The following is an 8,425-nucleotide window of genomic DNA, read 5'->3' as shown; positions in this document are numbered from 1 at the left end:
CAAAACGCGTTGGGGGCGCGGCGGCGGGTGGATCGACCGAGCGGCGGCGGCTCGAGGAAGCGCCCGTGGACGACGACCCGCGGGCATGGCGGCGCGGATCCACGCCGCGGATCAGCAGAGGGGACAGGCGGCCACCACATCCGGCCATCGGGAGGAGGGAGGGCGGCGGATCGGGGTGGGGGTCGCGCCGGCGGCGGGGCAAGGTGGAGAAGAAGAGGCGGGGGAGAGGAAGAGAGAGCGGGATTTTTTACTCGGCCGCCAACCGCCGGAGTAAATATAAGGAGAGGATTGGGGATGGAGTAAAAAAATTACTCCACTAACGGTTATAAGAGATCAGTTAGGTTAGTTGCTGTTTAGAGGAGAAAAACCAAATATACTCCCTTACGGCGGGATAAGGAATCGATTAAAGTTGCCCTAAGGACCCGCTCATCCCTTTTCGCAAAAAAAAAAAAAGGACCCACTCATCCCTGTCGTCGCGTTGATGTGGACGCAGCGAATACAACCAGCCTCGAGCGACCGTAGCGGAGTCAATGGGGATCACATCGTCGGCCGTCATCTAGTCACGGTAGATGGTTTCGACTCGACGTCGAGGAGCTCGTTGCAGAGCAAGCACATGCCGTTTATGTTGCCGTCAAGGTCCATCGGGGGCATTGGCTTTCTTCCTTGGCCGCCGCCCGTCGCACCCGACAGTGGTAGAAGTACACATAATGTATGGGCACATCTAAAAAAACAATGTATGGATAGTGATAGAGATAGTTTTTTAAACTTATAATGGCTTGTCTTACTCAAAGCCTCTCCTTCAACGTCCGTACAACCTCCGTAGGAATCCAAGAAATACAAATTAATCGATTATACAAATAAAACAATTTCCAGGGTTCCAATATCGTTGTACAAGGCCAACGATTGTTGGTGCAAATCAATCACGTCCCGTATGATTTAGGATGTACTCTCCGGGGTCAGTGGGTCCAGCACCATGTCCGGCGGGAGGATGAAGGACGGCCCATCGTCCCAGCGTCGGACATGACGATCCTTGAAGACGCCTGGGAAGTAGGTGTAGAAGGGTGTGTAGGAGGTGGTGGTCGTCGACGATGGCGCGCCACGCGCGGCAGGTCGCCTGGCACCGGACGAGGGTCCGGGGCGACAGGCGGCGGAGGACGTCGACGAGTAGGTTGTAGGGGAGGCACATGCCGTTTCCGCTGCCTTTGGGGTCCATCGTGGGCGCTGGCTTCCTTCCTTCACCGCCGGCCGTCGCACATGAACCTGGCAGATCTAGAGTCGATCGATCGACGTAAGCAAACTCCTGGCTGGAAGATCGAGCTATATATGAACTAGCAATGTATATATGCCCGTAAAAAGAAATCTACTCCTAGCAGCCAATATATATAATCGGACGGCATGGTTTGTGTCCGTATTGAGATCGACAAATCGATCGAGGCATAGCTGGACTCAGACTCGGAGTAGGCATGCAGGATTCCTATGGTGAAATAGGCGACGATTTTTTTGTTCTCTTTAATGAGTTATATACCAAAAATACGAAGGGAGCCGCTACGCGTCCGTCGGCGGATGTATTAGAAACATCCGCCGCATGGAGCTCCGTTGGATCAGCGCTCTGACACCCGCCAGATCTAACCACCACGCGCGTGATCACCTCCTTACTTCCTGCAGCAACCGCCCGGTTTCGTGAACAGATTCCCTTGTCCGCCGTCCTGACATAGCGGCGCCCAACACGGCGCCAGCTCCCACCATCGCAAAATCGCTGCCGCCGACGCGACGGGGGAAGTAGTCCTTGCCGTGCTCACTGGAGTTGCTCCTCCTCCTACGTCTCAGCCTTGCGAGCAGCTGCTAGCTCCAATCGAGCATGACGACGGACCTCTCACGCCTAGCGCTTCTTCGGTGTTTTCTGCAACCGAAGCTATGTTTCTGAAACATGCCTCATGTTACAATGTCTGACCTCTCACTCTCTAACGCCGGGTGGTCCTGCGGCGCTGCAACTTGGGCTATGTTTCTGAAACAAGACCCTTGTTGCAGAAAAAAAAACCTTCACAACCGAAACATTTTTTTCTTTCTGAAACAAAAGATATGTTGCAGAAATCTTTTGAAACAAGACCACAGTTGCAGAAAAAAAAACCTTCACCACCAAATCATTTTTTCTTTCTTTCTGAAACTAGTCCTGTGTAGCAGAAATCTACTGAAACAAGATCCTTATTGCAAGAAAAAGACTGGTCGCGTGGAACTGAGTTGTGGCCAGCATGGTCGCTTGATCAGAATTGATCAGACAGCTACACAAGTGGCGGACGCTCGTGCGTGCATCGGCCGGCTGAAGGTAAACTTTTCCCAAATACGAAGGCGGACATGGTTCCACACGCATCCATTGAATAGTAAATTAAAAATATAAACTTTAAAAATTAAGCAAATCTGAAATTTCGGAATATGAAACTTAGTCGACCACTCTATTCACGTGTGAAATTTCATGTTGTATTGACACCAATGGTATTCTTAGTGAAGAAAATATAATTGGGACCATGCTATTCATCAAACAGTGTTTTCTAATATAGCTTCGCTTTTGTCATTTTTGCCCAGATTACCACGGATAAGATTTCTTCGTGAAACTTCATACGCGAGTATACCAGTTGACTATGTATATTACAAAAAAATATATTCTGGTTTTCTTATTTGGTTTTCTAGTTTTTTTTAATTTACTATTCATAAGGGATGCGCGTGAAACCATGTTCAATCCGCATCTGTTATATACTTGTATAATATGCGATTTTTTTCTGACACATTGTTGAGTTAACTGTACTACTTAAAAAGAATGCAAGGTTCTCAATTTATCTTTCTTCCCACCATCCCTTCGTTCAACCTTTCATGTATCTTTATCTTTAGTCTTTATCTTTAGCTAATAATAAAGCAGGGATTGTTTTTGCCCGCTCACCATCGTGGAAATCACCCCTAAAGTTGAATAAATTACCAGCAATGACACCGATAATAAGTTGGAATAATGCTTCGTTTTTACTGGACACAGAAAAAATACCGCAAGCAACGACACGGAGCCACCGCAACACCCGGACGACGGGCCGGGCCTAGCCCACCTCCTCCCCTCTGCCACCTTCTTCTCCCCTGGCACAAATAAACGAGACCCTTTACCCAGGAAAATCCTATCTGACGCATTCTGCAGCAGATTGTCGACGTACCGCACAAAAATATCGGTAGAATGGGCCCGCCCATCTCTGCGTTCGAGAACGTCAGTTTTGTGAACCTTCTGGCACGTTCGGGACTGGTTTTGGGAACATTCTAGAAGGTTCCTAGACTGTTTTTTTTCAAGTTTCTCTTTTTCTCTCAGTTTTCATTTCTTATTTTTCGTTTTCTTTTTTTGTTTTCTTTTTACATTAATCTGTTTCTTTTTTCTTTTTCTGATTCTTTTTCATTTTCTTTTTCCTTTTCGCATTTTTCAAATTTACTTTTATTCTTTATTTTTTTCTACAATTTCAAATTTTGTTGAGATTTTTTAAAAAAATTCCACTTATCAAAGTTTGTTCAGACATTCAAAAAATATGCAGAATTTCAAAAAAAAAAAACTTGTCTTTAAAACTTTGTTCACAAATTCAAAAAAAGTGCAGGAGTTTAAAAATGTTCCTATTTTTCAAATTTGTTCAAAAAATCAAAAACGTGCATGTTCTTTTTCTATTTCCTTTTTTGTTTGTTTTTTTTGTTTCTGTTTCGTTTTCAAGTTAATTTTTTCTTTCTTCGTTTTTTTCAATTTTTTACAAATGTTCCAAAATTTTAAAAATGTTCAATTTCCTGAAAATAATTGTGAGTTCAGTTTTGACCATAAATTCAGAAAATTTTCAAGTTTTTAAAAACTGTTCATGTTTCAAAAAATGTTCCTTTTTAGAAAAATTGTTCATGAATTTCAAAAAATGTGCATGTTTTCATTTTTTAGGAGTTTCAAAATTGTGCAGTTTCAAAAAATTTCAAAATTCAAACATGTTCCCTTGTTAAAAAATGGTTCACAAATTTTATAAAATGTGCATGTTTTCATTTTTTAGGACTTTCGAAATTGTTCTGTTTCAAATTTTTTTCACAAATTTCTAAAAATGTTCTTGTTTTCACTTTTTTTCAAAATATGTTCACGTTTTCAAATTCTGTCTTGGAATTTGAAAAAAAAATCCCGTTTAAAAAAATGTTCCTGATTTTGGAAAATATTTCAGTTTTAAATTTTTGTTTGCAAATTAGCAATTTATTTGTGTTTCATAGATCCCTTCTTTTTTTCAATAAAAAATTCTTTTGAAATTCAAAATATAATTTGGATATGTGTTGTGGGTTGATTCTTTAAGCTTGGCATTACTAAAGAATCAATAACGACAGCTAGCTCAGTTGGTAGTACCACGTCCGTTATAGCTTGAGGTCGTGGTTTTTAATTCCCGTGACAGTGGCTTTTCCTTGCTAGAACTAGAAGAAAAGCAGTGCTAGGACTAGGATGTTGTTTTTCACAGTTCAGTCAAGTATTGCTTATTTGCATTATACGATCACAATTCTGAGCTTAATCTTCTTTTAGTTGTGTACCATTGTAGACGTGGGTCCTTTTTTCCTAGCAGATCAACACATTTGGTCGCAGTTGGCTTATTTGATAATGAGCAAACAATAAATGGTGTGAATATATGCGGAGTCGATGGAAAACATTGAAGCCAGTAGTTGTATACCTATTTCAAAAATCAGAAGTGGTTAGTAACATTCTACATCATGGTATTACGGTTTACTGTACTAAGATTAACAGTGACGTTGCTGCTTGAGTTACTTTGGATTTAACTTTTGTTATGCCAATGACACATATAGGTTTCTCCGTTTGCTGCTGCTCTGGCCATCGCCGCTAGGGATTTTTCGTCCAAGGCAGTCAATCCTTTCCTGTAAACTTATGGATATAAATCATCATTTGCTCTCATGGTATTTTAGGGAACTTTGCTCTGTCATGTACCACTCAGTTTTCCATAAACATACTATATAGGTAGCCCTCATAGGTTGAGTTTATTTACGATTGTGCTTGAAAAAAAAGGGTCCCTTACATATAAAGTATCAACGGAGCCGGATCCCCTGACGTATGGCCCCCTGCCGTTGGGCCGCTGATGGGTGGGCCCGGGCCCACACGTCAGTGTGTGGGCCGTACGTCAGAGGAGCTGCGTCCAGTATCAACAAGCCTCATCGGGAATCAACTGGCAGAGGCTGAGGACTGGATAAATACTCCTGATGGCTCTCTGGGCAACACGGAGCAGATCTCATCACCATGCCGCCTCCAAGATGAAGCTGGGAGACAGAAATTTCTTTTTCTCCAGTTGCAATGCACGGACATATTCCTAGTGATAATCAATCAACATAATTTACTTACCTTCTGAACCAATCCCACTTTAATTTTTTACTTACCAAACTTCTGATCAAAATTATAAGGTAATTCACATGCAGAATTTGATGAACATTTATTCACGCAATCGCATTATTATGGGCAAGTAAATCACAAACTAACGTAATAGAATATTTAGGGGGTGTTTGGTTTAGGGACTTTTTAGTCCCAGAGACTAGAAAAAGTCCCTAGGAACCAAACGGGAGGGACTTTTTCTACAGGGACTAGAAAAAGACTCTACTAGAGAGTCTTTTTTGATTAGTCCCTGGGACTAGAAAAAGTCCTAGGACTTCTTAACCAAACATCCCCTTATATCTCATTGCAACGCACGGGTATTGTTCTAGTTTACTTGTAAAAAGACCGTACTCTCATCCCCCGCCCACCCAAAAGGCCAGTTAATACGACAGCACAATCTCTGGCTGAAGATTTATGCAGAGCAGGGTAACTGGAGAGAAGGCTCAGGCCAGTTCTGTAACAGTAAGTTCATGACATTGGTGTGCGACATGCTCTGATTTCTCAGTATCTGCTCCATACACTCCTTCAGCTGCGCAAACCTATCCTATCCTTGAGCATCTGGTTCTCGCATACCTGGCGAACCTTGTCCAGGAGTAGGAGTTCAGCGGTGCCCTACGATCAGAATGACACCAGAACCAGATGTGTCTACAGAGTTGTTCACTTAAGCTGACGAGGTTGGCTACCCGATGAGTCGTAACTGGAAGTCAACTCAAACACCTCAACTAGTCGAGCGGCATGGCACGACTCGTCAAGAGTCGACTCGTTGACTCGAAAACCTTGGTTGAGACAACATAAATGAAAGTCCCATGCATGGTAGTAAACAAGTTCAGAAGTGCAACACCAGGGACGACGTCTAAAGAAGTTCACAAGTAGAAAGAACAAGTCGAGCACCGCCACAACATGTACGTCATACTCCGTCCGTGACGCAAACCTATAAAATGAAGGTCAAAAGTCAATAAGTTCAGAATAATGGCAAAATCCATCCTGTATAGAATCTGCATTTGCTGCAACATATGAGGTTCTACAGGGCACATGTATTAAATCTGGTTTTCATGTCTACACTCTGGCAACAAGAGTTGAGAAGAACTAACTCGAGTCAATTTCTTGACGTTGGAGTACCACCACCATGATGGGTGCTTGGGCTTCCTTGACCGTGTGCAGATGTACCACCTCCAGGGTCATCTGATCCAGCTGATAGATGCATCTATAAGCATGAGATAGTAAGCACAATTCTCCATGCTAGGAAGGGCAATAATGGCGATTGAAAGGTATGAAGAGAACTCACACGAGTGTGTGGAACACTTGGAGGAGGAAGGTTTGGCATCGATGGCGGACTTTTACCGTGGAGAGCATAAGGACTCTGCATATTATTTTTGAGGTGGCAAGGTTACATACTGTAGCAAAGACGAAGGTTAGGTAATGAAACTAAGACTTCCTCTTGGCTATTATTGGCAAGAATTAACCTGGAATTGCTCCTGGTAGAGAGCTCGTTCTGCCTCCAACCTCTCCTCGATGCCTTGACTAATCCTCTCCTCCATGGCTTGAGTCTGTGCCGCCAGCATCTCCTTGAAGGCTAGACTCAGTGCCGCCATCCTCTCCTCAAAGAATTGATTCTGTGCCGCCCTACTCTCCTCGATGTCTTGCCGCTGTGCCGCCATTCTCTCCTCAAAGAATTGATTCTGTGCCGCCCTGCTCTCCTCGAAGTCTTGACGCTGTGCCGCCCTTTGCTCCTTGAAGAATTGACTCTGTGCCGCCATCCTCTCCTCGAAGAGTTGATTCTGTGCCGCCATCCTCTCCTCGAAGAATTTATTCTGTGCCGCTATCCTCTCCTCTTGCCTTGTCACGGCTTCCTCCCGTAGCCTCCTTTCTTCCTCCATCCGGGCCTACAACATGTAATGGCAATCTCATCATCGTTGCAATGCAAGCATGTAAGGATCGGCGAGGATGAATGAAGGAGAGCTAACCTCGAGTTGGGAGATCCTAACTGAAATAGCATGTGTACAAGGGTGTACAGAAGAAGTTGAACTCGTGCTTTGAGCTCGGATCAGAGAGAGAGAGAGAGAGAGAGAGAGAGAGAGAGAGAGAGAGAGAGAGAGTGGGAATGGATGATGTCTCGATGAGGCCGTCGCCAATCCATAACCAGATATATATCATAAAAAACAGGCATGTAGTGTAACATTATATTGTATGTTTTTCACTACCAATTTCAGTCCACAGCCAACTAGTTCATTTTAAAATACCAGTAACAATCTAACAATTGCGACTGGGAAATTGTAGAGGAAACGCAAGATGATGCTATTTTGGACATAAGCTAAAAAGTGCAGTGCCACACAACAGGTGTCCATCCCATAGTACCATGACATAAAGTCTAAGAACCAGAGATGGAATACTCGACAACGTAACTCTTGGTCGTATCAAATCTGCAGTTGGCGACCAATAAATCATTCTTCACTGAATAGAAGCGATATAACAGAGGAACATGGAAAGCAAGCGCAACCTCTTTAAAGGCAGCAATCGTTCCAGAGATGCACCGTGGAGTAGAGATTGATGATGTGCCTGTGCTTGAACCTTTCACTGCACTGAGGGCACCGTGGAGTAGATATTGATGATGCAGCTGTATTCCTTGTGGGCATTTGTACAGGAGATCATGCTTGGAAGAGGTTGTTTATCGTCTTGGCTTCGGTGGCGGAAATGACGGCGCTGAATAAAGTTTCTTCATATCCTACTCCCACTACTAGAAAACAGGGTACTAGTCCCGATTCCAGAGGGCCTTTAGTCCCGGTTCTGGAACCGGGACAAAACTGTTGGGACTAATGCCCAAAACCTCTGGTTTGCTTACGAATCGGGACTAAAGGAGCTCCATGTGGCTGCTGTGGGGCGCCCAGGGGAGAGGACCTTTAGTCCCGGTTGATAACACCGACCGGAACTAAAAGGCAACCACGCGTCAGCAGCTCCCAGGCGATGGGGTTTTGTTTTGAAGGGGGGGGGGTGGGGTTTTGGAGGGTTAGGTGTTTCATA

The sequence above is a fragment of the Triticum urartu genome, chromosome 5A, assembly GCF_056163025.1.
Source record: "Triticum urartu cultivar PI428250 chromosome 5A, HENAU_Tu73, whole genome shotgun sequence".
Classification (NCBI taxonomy): domain Eukaryota; kingdom Viridiplantae; phylum Streptophyta; class Magnoliopsida; order Poales; family Poaceae; genus Triticum; species Triticum urartu.
The sequence above is the reverse complement of the archived record's forward strand: the minus strand, read 5'-3'. Positions refer to the sequence as shown.